Here is a 9,809-nt window from a genome sequence, read left to right on the forward strand (position 1 = left end):
CAAGGCTCCCAAAGGGATTCCCCCGAAAGGACTTTCTCTTTCCCTTTCCAGCAGCAGGGCTCTCACGCTGGCGCCTGGACATCTCCCCAGCAACAGGTGACGGAAGCGACGCTTCTTTTTCCCTATTGGTGGAACGCTTTCCTTTCAGCCAATCCCGGGCCTGGGTGCCAGATTCCTTGGCAGTGCTCTTGGGAGGGGCGAAGGGAGAGGAGGCAGGAGGTCCAGCTGCTGCGGAGGAAAGGATGGGAAGGCGAGGAAGGAGCGGGATGGCGGCGGTGGGGCTGCTGCTGCCTCAGGCTCCGGTCTCTCTGCTGGCGGTGGCTGTTTCCCTGCTGCTGCTGCTGCTGGGGAGTTCCCTGGGTGAGTGGGGCTAAGGGGGGGCAAGGCTGTTCCTTGGAGGGGAAGGAAGGCTGGTCCCTTCCAGGAGCCCTCCTTAATGGAGGCTCTGAGGAGCCCAGGATGCCATTCCATGGCAGTGGCTTCGTCTCCTTCTTCTCTCCTTTGCCACACATTTCCCTCCCAAGACCCATCTACACGGCAGAAATAACGCAGTTTGACCCCGCTTTAAGCGCTGTTCCTCCGCCTTGGAAGCAGGCCTGAGATGGGAAGGCTTGGGAGGGCGATACGGTGTATAGCCTTGGATAGACCGGTATCCCAGATACCGGGCAAGGCATCAACAATCGCCGTCATTTGTTCCAACCTAAGCCCCTCTAGGGCTCTCGCTGGAACCTAGTGGTTCCATCAGGACCTTCGAGGGTGGACCATTCTAATGGTCCCGCCGCCTCAGAGGGATCGGGGTAGGACCTTGAATCACAGCCTCTACCAAGGAAATGATCCGTCCATGGACAGGGGGGACAATATTCAGATATTTCCGCCCACGAGGATTTTTCCATGTTCGTACAAAAAGCACCAACATCAAAGCATATTAACCCGCAGAATATCTGTTGGACCCAGAGACCAGTATGAGACACGGCCCATGGAAGTCATGGTATCCATGAATTCACGAACCGCAAAACCGGATGGAACCATAGCTGCCGAGAAGGGAATGTGAAGTCCACCCCAGGACTAAAAACCAAAAAAACAAGCCTGGGGGAGACTCCAACAATACCTCCGAGCACCAGTCGTGTCAGTTCTTTAAGGGAGTCTGTTAGCGGCACGAGGTGGCCGGTAACACAAACAACACCAACAGAACTCCCTAGACTGTCCTGGCCCTTCAGTGTCAGGTAAATACACTCGATGTAGGAAGTTTGGGACGAACATGGTTCCTGAGAAAGAGACAAGGTGTTTCTATGGCATCAAGGGCCGACACCCCCCCCCCCCCACCCGACCACCTAACCCGGTCTGGTTCCTTCACTGAGTACAACGACCCAGCACCCGGCACGGTAGGCCTGGGCCCACAACCAGCATTCCCACGACCAGAGACGCCCAAGCCCCAGTATCCAGTTATGCCAAGGCCCAGGTCGCAGTTGTTATCCTCACTATAGATCATAAATGAGTGGGAACTTGTTCTTAATGGACCATGGCATGCAACAGGAGCAGAGTCAGGGTTTGTTGGATCGGTTGGCAGTGACCCCCAGACCCAGGTTCCCCTTGGTTAGGAAGAGGGACAGGAATGAGCAGATAGGTATTACAAGCATCTGTCACTCCTTACCCCCCCTGTAAACGTAACGTCCCTACTCCTACCGAACCCCATAAACCCCTCCCCCTGCCCCACACTACCTCAATAAGAGACTCCGCTCACATTAGATGGACCTATCACCCTAACCTCCCCAACACCAAAACATCTCCCATTTCCCATATCCATCACCCCTCCCCCCCCACAGTTGCAGCAACCCAGAGACGAAGAGAAATCGCAGAGGAACATTCTCGTCATGCAAGGCCGACAAGGGCGCCTCCTCTGCCCTCGATTGGCCCTTGTGGAAATAGCGCTGTTTTGGCAGCGGGAGAGAGCAGAAAGTCCTCCCCGGGCCACCGCCCAGGTGAAAAAAGCATAGGGGCCCGGGCGGCCGTCTTCAGGGGCTGGCCTGGAGCACGGCTTTATGGGGGGCCGCTCTCTCTCCAACCGGCCCCAGCACCCCCGCAAAGGAAGCGCCGCTTCGCGGCGGCGAGAAGGAGGACGAAGGAGTCCTCGCGGCCCGCTTATGCCCAGGTGAGAAGGGGCGGGTGCGTCTTTCAGGGGCCTGGACCGCCGGAGCCGGCTTTATGGGGTAGCCGCTTCCACCGGCCCCGCCGCCCCGCCAAAGGAGCGCGCTCGCGCGGCGAGTCGGCGAGAAGGAGTCCCTCCGGGCCGCTGCCCAGGTGCAGAAGGGGCGGGCGGGCCGTCTTCAGAAGGGCTGGACGCGGAAGCCGGGCTTTATGGGCCGCCTCTCAACCACCCGGCCCCGCCCCCGCAAAAAGGAGACGCCGCTTCGGCGTGCGGAGAAGGGAGTCCTCCTGGGCCGGCTGCCCAGATGCGAAAGGGGGCGGGCGGCTGCGTTCTTCAGGGGCTGGACCGGGAGCCGACTTATGGGGCCGCTCTCACACACCGGCCCCAGCCCCCCCGACAAGGAGCGCCGCTTCGGCGGCGAGACAGGAGATCCTCCTGGGGGCCGCTGCCCACGGTGAGAAGGGCGCGGGCAGCGTCTTTCAGGGGCTGGCCTGGAGCGCTCTCTTTATGGGCCGCTCTTCACCGGCCCCGCCCCCGCAAAAGGAAGCGCCGCTTTTCGGCGGCGAGAAGGAGTCCTCCTGGGCCGCTGCCCAGGTGAGAAGGGGCGGGCGGCGTCTTCAGGGCTGGCCGGGAGCTGGCTTTATGGGGCCGCTCTCCACCGGCCCCGCCCCCCGCAAAGGAGCGCCCGTTCGGCGGCGAGAAGGAGTGCCAATCTTTTTTTTACTATTGAATTCACCAGGTTCATATACTAATCTCTGGAGCAGGAGAAAAACCAGCTGATTCTCTCTTCTACAAGACATCCTTTCAGATATGTGAAGACAGCTATCATGTCACCTCTGAATTCAAAGACCACTAGCTGTGTTAGTTTGGAAAATCAGGATATTATAGCACCTTTGAGGACTCACTGAAAGAAAGAAACTGTAACTATGAGCTTCCTAGATCTACCCAGTTCCACCACACGTTAACTGGGCCAGTGGAATGGGGCCTTTCATACACCTCATTGCATCTGAGGGAAGCAATCTCAAGTCATATAAAAGTTCATGCTGCCAACTTCTTTCTTTCAGTTAGTTTCAAAGGTGCTACGGGATCCTTTTGCATACTAAATGTCACTCTTGGTCTAAATAAATCCAGCTCCCTAATACCCTCAGAAGCCTGGTTTCCACCAGATCTTTGAGCCTCCTGGTCACCATATATAGGAAACACATCATACACACGCTTTGGCGACTGTGACAATGCAACATTACCCTCTAGTGTTAAGACCAGCAGAAGCCACTTCTTTCTTCTTGCCTGATTTCCCAGAAAGGCAGCGTTCTGAACCCTGATCTGGCTTTTGAAAAACTGGAAGGCTCTGCTTGCTGTGAAGTCAGAGAACCTGTCCTGCATCCAACACATTTCCACAGAATCACCAACCTTCCCACTTCAACACACATAAAGGGGGGGGGGAAGCAGGCAGGAATTCACCTGGTGAAGTTTCTCAGCAAAGATAAAAGAAAAAAAACATAGACTCATAGAGTTGGAAAGAGACTGCCAAGGGTCAATCCATCCAGTCCAACCCACCATCTTCGCCATGCAGGAAAATCTCAATCAAACGCATTCCCGACAGATGGCCATCCAGCCTCTGCTTAAGAGACCCTCAAAGAAGGAGCCTCCACCACACTCCAAGGAAGTGTGTTCCACTGTTGAACAGGCCCTCACTACGACAGGAATTCCTCTAATGTTGAGGTGGGAATCTCTTTTCCCTGCAGCTCTGCATCCGTTATTCTGGGTCTTGTTCTCTGGAGCAGCAAAGAAAACAAGCTTGCTCCCTCCTCCCTCCAATATGACATCCCTTCAAATCATTTAAAACAGAGCTATCATATTAAGCTGCATGGATTCCCAGTGATTGGGTATATAAAAATTCTATTATTATTATTATTATTATTATTCATTATTATTATTATTATTTATATTCTTATCATCTTCACCTCTTAAACCTTCTCTTCTCCAGGCTAAACATCCCCAGCTCTCTGAGTCGTTCCTCATAGGGCAAGGTTTCCAGACCTCTCACCATTTTAGTCGCCCTCCTTTGGACACGCTCCAGTTTCTCAATGTCCTTTTTAAATTGTGGGCTCAGAACTGGACACAATATTCCAGGTGGGGCTTGACCAGAGCAGAATACAGTGGCACTATTACTCTCTCTGATCTCAGACACTATACTTCTATTGATGCAAGCAAGGTAGGTGAATAAAGATCACATTGGTGTGATAAAGAAGATCAGGCTAGCCAGTGTGAGCAGTGGTTTGAGTGTGGAGTAAAACTCTGGAGATCAATGTTCAAATCCTAGCTTGGCCATGTAATCCCACAATGGCTGATCACAACTCTCTCAGGCAGGGTACAGACCGCCCGCTTTGCGGCGGTCTGCCCGCCGCCGCCAGTAGGTCCGCGGGGGAGCCAGAGCCTTCACACGGCCCGACCCCGCGCGGACCGAAAAAGAAGCTCAAAATGGAGCTTCTTTTTCCGTCGCGTTTGCGACGTAGCGAGGCGGCCAGGGGCGCCTTGCTACACGTCACAAGCGGCGCGACGCGTACGGACGCTCAGCGTCCGATACGCAAAGATGGCGGCGGCCATGTAGAAGGGCCGGCGCCATCTTGTACGACGGAGTCCGTACTAGGCCCAGGGCGTCTATAAGAGACACCCTTTTTTAAAATGGGACGTCCAGAGGACCTCCCAAATGGCGGTGCAGAAAGCACCTTCAGCCTCAGAAGAGGCAAGGGCAAACCCTCTGAAGAAACTGGCCAGGAAAGTCCCATAATAGGATTTTGCCTTAAGTGTCGCCATAACTCAGAAGCTAATTCAAGGCACAGAACACCAAAGCTGACTTTAAGGTGCATTACAACAACACTGTGTTTTGTGTCCAGAACACAAACACACCCCAAAACTCGCCCCTCCCTTGCACAGAAAGCTTCCTTTCAGGTGTCGCATGGAATTATTCAGGAAAGGAAGAAGGAATGATGGGAGCAGCCTTTGGAAGGGAATCTGGAGCAGGATGGGATGGACAGGGGACTATCCGGAGAAACGCCAAAACCAAAGCAGACCAAGGAGGTTCCTGAATGTCACCAACAAAGCCTAACGCTAAACCTGGCCAGAACCTGCTTCTGCTGTTGTTTATGCTGTTATAATTGTTTTGTTATTACTTGCTTATTTGTTATTATTCTTAAATTATGTTTTAAATTTTAAACAGCTTAATTCTATTTTAAGGGGGGGACTCTGAATGGAGGAAGTTTTTTAATTTATGCTGTAAGATGCCTTGATTGTGTTCAGAAAAGGGCAGGATAAAAACAAATTCATTATCATCATCATCACATGAAGGAGATCAGGAGTTTATCCTGTGAATATCCCAGAACAATTGCATAATTACACAAAACAATTTCACACACCGACGTCACATAAACCCGCCATTAAAGTGGCCACAAAGAAGCAATTTTTGACTCTCGGGATTCAGTGACAGTGCATTTCAATATCGTTTTATTTGTGCCATTGAGTGTGATAATCATTTGCGCAATTCCTTGCCATTTTTGCTTTGTTTGCGGGATGCTTTAAATGCGCTTTGATCTCTCTTTAATGCCGAAACGGCCCCAGTGTGATAAAGTCCAGGTCTACAAAAGCCCCTGCTCCACCTTCCTTCCCGCAGTGGGGCTCAAAGGTGCCACACAGGATCCCTTGCCATAGAAAGCCAAAGAAGGCTCAAGCCTTGGAAAACTAGAAACCCAGGAATCACCAGGATCCTAGATTTGGAAGAGACCCCAAGGGCCCTGATCCACAGCCCAACCCCCATTCAGTCATGCAGGAGCTCTCAATCAAAGCACCCCACGACAGATGGCCATCCAGGCTCTGGGTGCATAGGGCGGAGGAACAGCGCTTAAAGTGGGGTCAAACTGCGTTATTTCTGCCGTGCAGATTAGTCCTGGGAGGGAAATGTGTGGCAAAGGAGAGAAGAAGGAAGACGAAGCCACTGCCATGGAATGGCATCCTGGGCAAGTGCTCCTCAGCCTCATTAAGGAGGGCTCCTGGAAGGGACCCAGCCTCCCTTCCCTCCAAGGAACAGCCTTGCCCTCTTGTCCCACTCACCCAGGGAACTCGCCAGCAGCACAGGGAAACAGCCACCGCCAGCAGAGAGAGACCGGAGCCGCCATCCCCCGCTCCTCCTGCTCCCTCCTCGCCTTCCCTTCTTTCCTCCTCCGCAGCAGCTGGACCTCCTGCCTCCTCTCCCTTCGCCCCTCCCAAATCACTGCCAAGGAATCTGGCACCCAGGCCCGGATTGGCTGAGAGGAAAGCGTTCCACCAATAGGGAAAAAAGAGCTTCGCCTTCGTCACCTGTTGCTGGGGAAATGCCCAGGCGCCAGCGTGAGAGCCGCTGCGGGAAAGGGAAAGAGAAAGTCCTTCGGGGGAATCCCCTTGGGAGCCTTGGCCAGCAAGAGAGGCATGGACTCTGGAGACTCACTGTGAAACCCAATGCTGACTGTGGGCAATCACACTCTGTCAGCCTTTTATTATATTGGGCTGTAGATTTACCACAGTGCTGTACATACCATTAATAAACCAAACCAAAAAAAATTCTATGGCATACATCTGCAAAATATACCAAAATACATAAAAATAATACATAATAGATAGGAGTCAATAAAATAAGGAGACAACAATTGAAAACATCAAGTATAAAATATTAAACCTCAAATAACATCACACATGCCTGGGAAGGCTACTCTGAACAGGATGGTCTTCAGCTCCGTTTTGAAGCTGGTTAAGAAGTGATGGCTCTTGTTCGCGGGGAAGAAGGTTCCAGGAATGAGGGGCAGCGAGTGAAAAGGGGCGAGTCTGGGATGGGCAGAGGAGAAATCCTGAGCTGGGACAGCAGACCTGACTACCAGAAGGAGGGCCCTGGTGGGAGGTGAGGAGAAAGAGGTCTGAAAGTAAGGAGGGGCCAGTCCATGCAAGATGTACATAGATGTATTTATTTTAGGTATTTCCACCCCACCTTTCAGCCCTAAAGGCTCTCAGAGCAGCTTACAATTATTATTTTTCATTACGCGGTTCCCGGCCCTCAGGCTTACAATCTAATATGTTCAATGTAACATAGGTATTCCTCAGTGGGCTTCTTAGTCCTGCCCAAAGGAGAAGATTGGCATCCTCCAGGACACGAAGGGTGAAATGTAGGGCATGTCCTGGAGAAGGAGGACATCTGGTCACCCTCCTTTGGAGAGGCTCTTTGCAGAGGAGGCCTGCAGGACATTGTTTGTGCATACCACACAACTACGTCCAGACCAGAGAGGCCAGGAACCTTGAATTAGAAATGAAATACTGCCCCCCCAATAAACTTTTGTTTTTTTAATAACTCTTCCAGGTCCATGACAAGCATCAAAGGAGGAAGCCTGCAGAGAATAACCAAGTGACAGCAATTCCATTATTGCTTATAACTTCCAGAAATGGCAAATCTACCAGGCCATCCTCTTGTAATAAATAGCAGTAAGAAACTGTGGTTTAATGGCTTGTCCCATTGCACTAGCTGGTAAGACCCTTTCTCCTACCTGCCCCCTTCCAGGTTCCCAGACAACTTCCCCATCCACTTATCTTGGGGTTTACCTACATTCCATCACTGTTTTGTTAATCACAAAAGTTAAAAACCATCAACTGGGATTACCCTTTTTGTCAGTTCCATAAGAAGACACTCAAACTTTTGTACTTTGTATGGGAACATTAAGGCCTCATTCACACTACATAATAAACCTGTTTTCAAACCAGTTTAAACCACTTTAAATGGACCTTGTTCACACTGCTGCCAAACTTCTCCAATGCAGTTTGTCTGTGTGTGGGGGGGGGGGGAGCATTAAACCTGATTAAACTGGTTGTTCCAAATCTGAGACATTTACCACATCTTTTTAAATGATTCAGTTCAACGCAAGTTGTGAACACATTGTCAATTGGGTTTGGTTCCTGTGATGAGATCACCCCTGTGGCATTGCACATGGGGAATCCATTTTGAAACAAGCAGGTTGATCGCGGCATCCAAAATCTGAACATCTATTTGGTGTCGAAGGCCTCAATGATTCAAAATGATCCAATGCAAAACATGGGTTTACAGTATATATAGTGTGAATTAGGCCTAAGTATTCCTACAGGGCACCAAACAAGATATAAAATCCAACCCAACTATGATACACTTTGCTCATACAGAGGCCACTGCATGCATAAAGTCAGGGCTTCTCAGGATCTCTCAGATGGGGTGCTGGCAATTATTTCCCCCATATTATAGGGACCTGTGCTAAGTTTCTGCCCACTGGGTACAACTGCTTCATTCCTTTATTCCAGGGACCACCCATTTGAGTAGCACTGCTCTGAGTAACTGTAATAGCTATTATCAGAAGGATAGTTCTGCCTAGGATAAGAATTAAAATGTGCCCAGCAGTGACAAGCATTGTTTTTTAGATGCGTCATGCATGGAAGCTGTTGAAATTATCTCTACAATTTCAACATCCAGACTGAAATATTAGTAACCTCCAGATTTTGTGAGACAGGATGTTTCTGCAATAAACCAGCCGAATGCTTAAGGCAGTCCTTTCCAACAAGACTGCGGCCATTTTGTGTCTGTCTCGTCTTCCAGCTGACCTCCACAAAATGGCCTCCGTTCTTGGCAGACACTCTGCCAACTGCCGTCTCCTCAGATCTTTCCTCGCTTCAGAGCAGACTTAGTTCTGGGTGAGGCCGGCCAGCTGTAGCCGAAACCGAAAGTCCCAGTTGTGTGTTGTGAAGGCATCTTAGCTGAGATTCAGCATCCACAAAATGTTCACCTGAGCAACATGACAGAACAGGAGTTTGATCCCCCTCAGCTCTTACAAGCAGCCTTAATGTCCCAGTCCCTGCCTGCACCCAAAGAAGCTTTCTCCTTTTCATGAAGTTCCCCAAAGGGTTTGGGATTGACCGGCCATCTGCTCATTCCTCTGCTCTGTTGCCTCCAAATGGCCTTTGCTCCAGGCAAGTCCCAGTTGTTCCTATGTAGACTATCTCTGAGCAATGGGAAAGTCCCTTGGTGGTTCCTGGTTTTGCTCTCTTCTCTCTTTTTAAAAACATTATTTTGTTATTCGTGTTCCATGTATTTCTGAAAGAAAAATACAGAATGTAAAACAAACTAGGCAGATAACATTTTTATGGAGCATAAGAGAAAATAACTCTCTTTAGGATGTGAAGTTGAAGGCTTTCATGGCCGCATCCATAGTTTTTTGTGGGTTTTTCAGGCTATGTGGCCATGTTTTAGAAGAAACTGTTCTAGAACATGGCCACATAGCCCAACAAAACCCACAAAAACTATCTCTTTAGGATCTTACAATATTTCTGGCATGCTTTCTCTCTTTCCCCCCACCACACTCCCTTCTCCTTTTATGTCGTGTCTTTTTAGATTGTAAGCCTGAGGGCAGGGAAACCATCTAATTAAAAAGATTGTATGTACAGCGCTGTGTAAATTTACAGCGCTTTATAATAAAGGTTAATATAATAATAATAATAATAATAATAATAATAATAATAATATTCAGTCCTCAAATTGGATTTCTCAACAGTCCCTTTTTGGGGCCAACTCCAAAGTATAAAATACTCTGTGCAAGCTTTTGCAGCGTCGTGGGGCGTCTTCTTC

This window comes from Sceloporus undulatus, chromosome 2 (genome assembly GCF_019175285.1).
Source record: "Sceloporus undulatus isolate JIND9_A2432 ecotype Alabama chromosome 2, SceUnd_v1.1, whole genome shotgun sequence".
Classification (NCBI taxonomy): Eukaryota; Metazoa; Chordata; class Lepidosauria; order Squamata; family Phrynosomatidae; genus Sceloporus; species Sceloporus undulatus.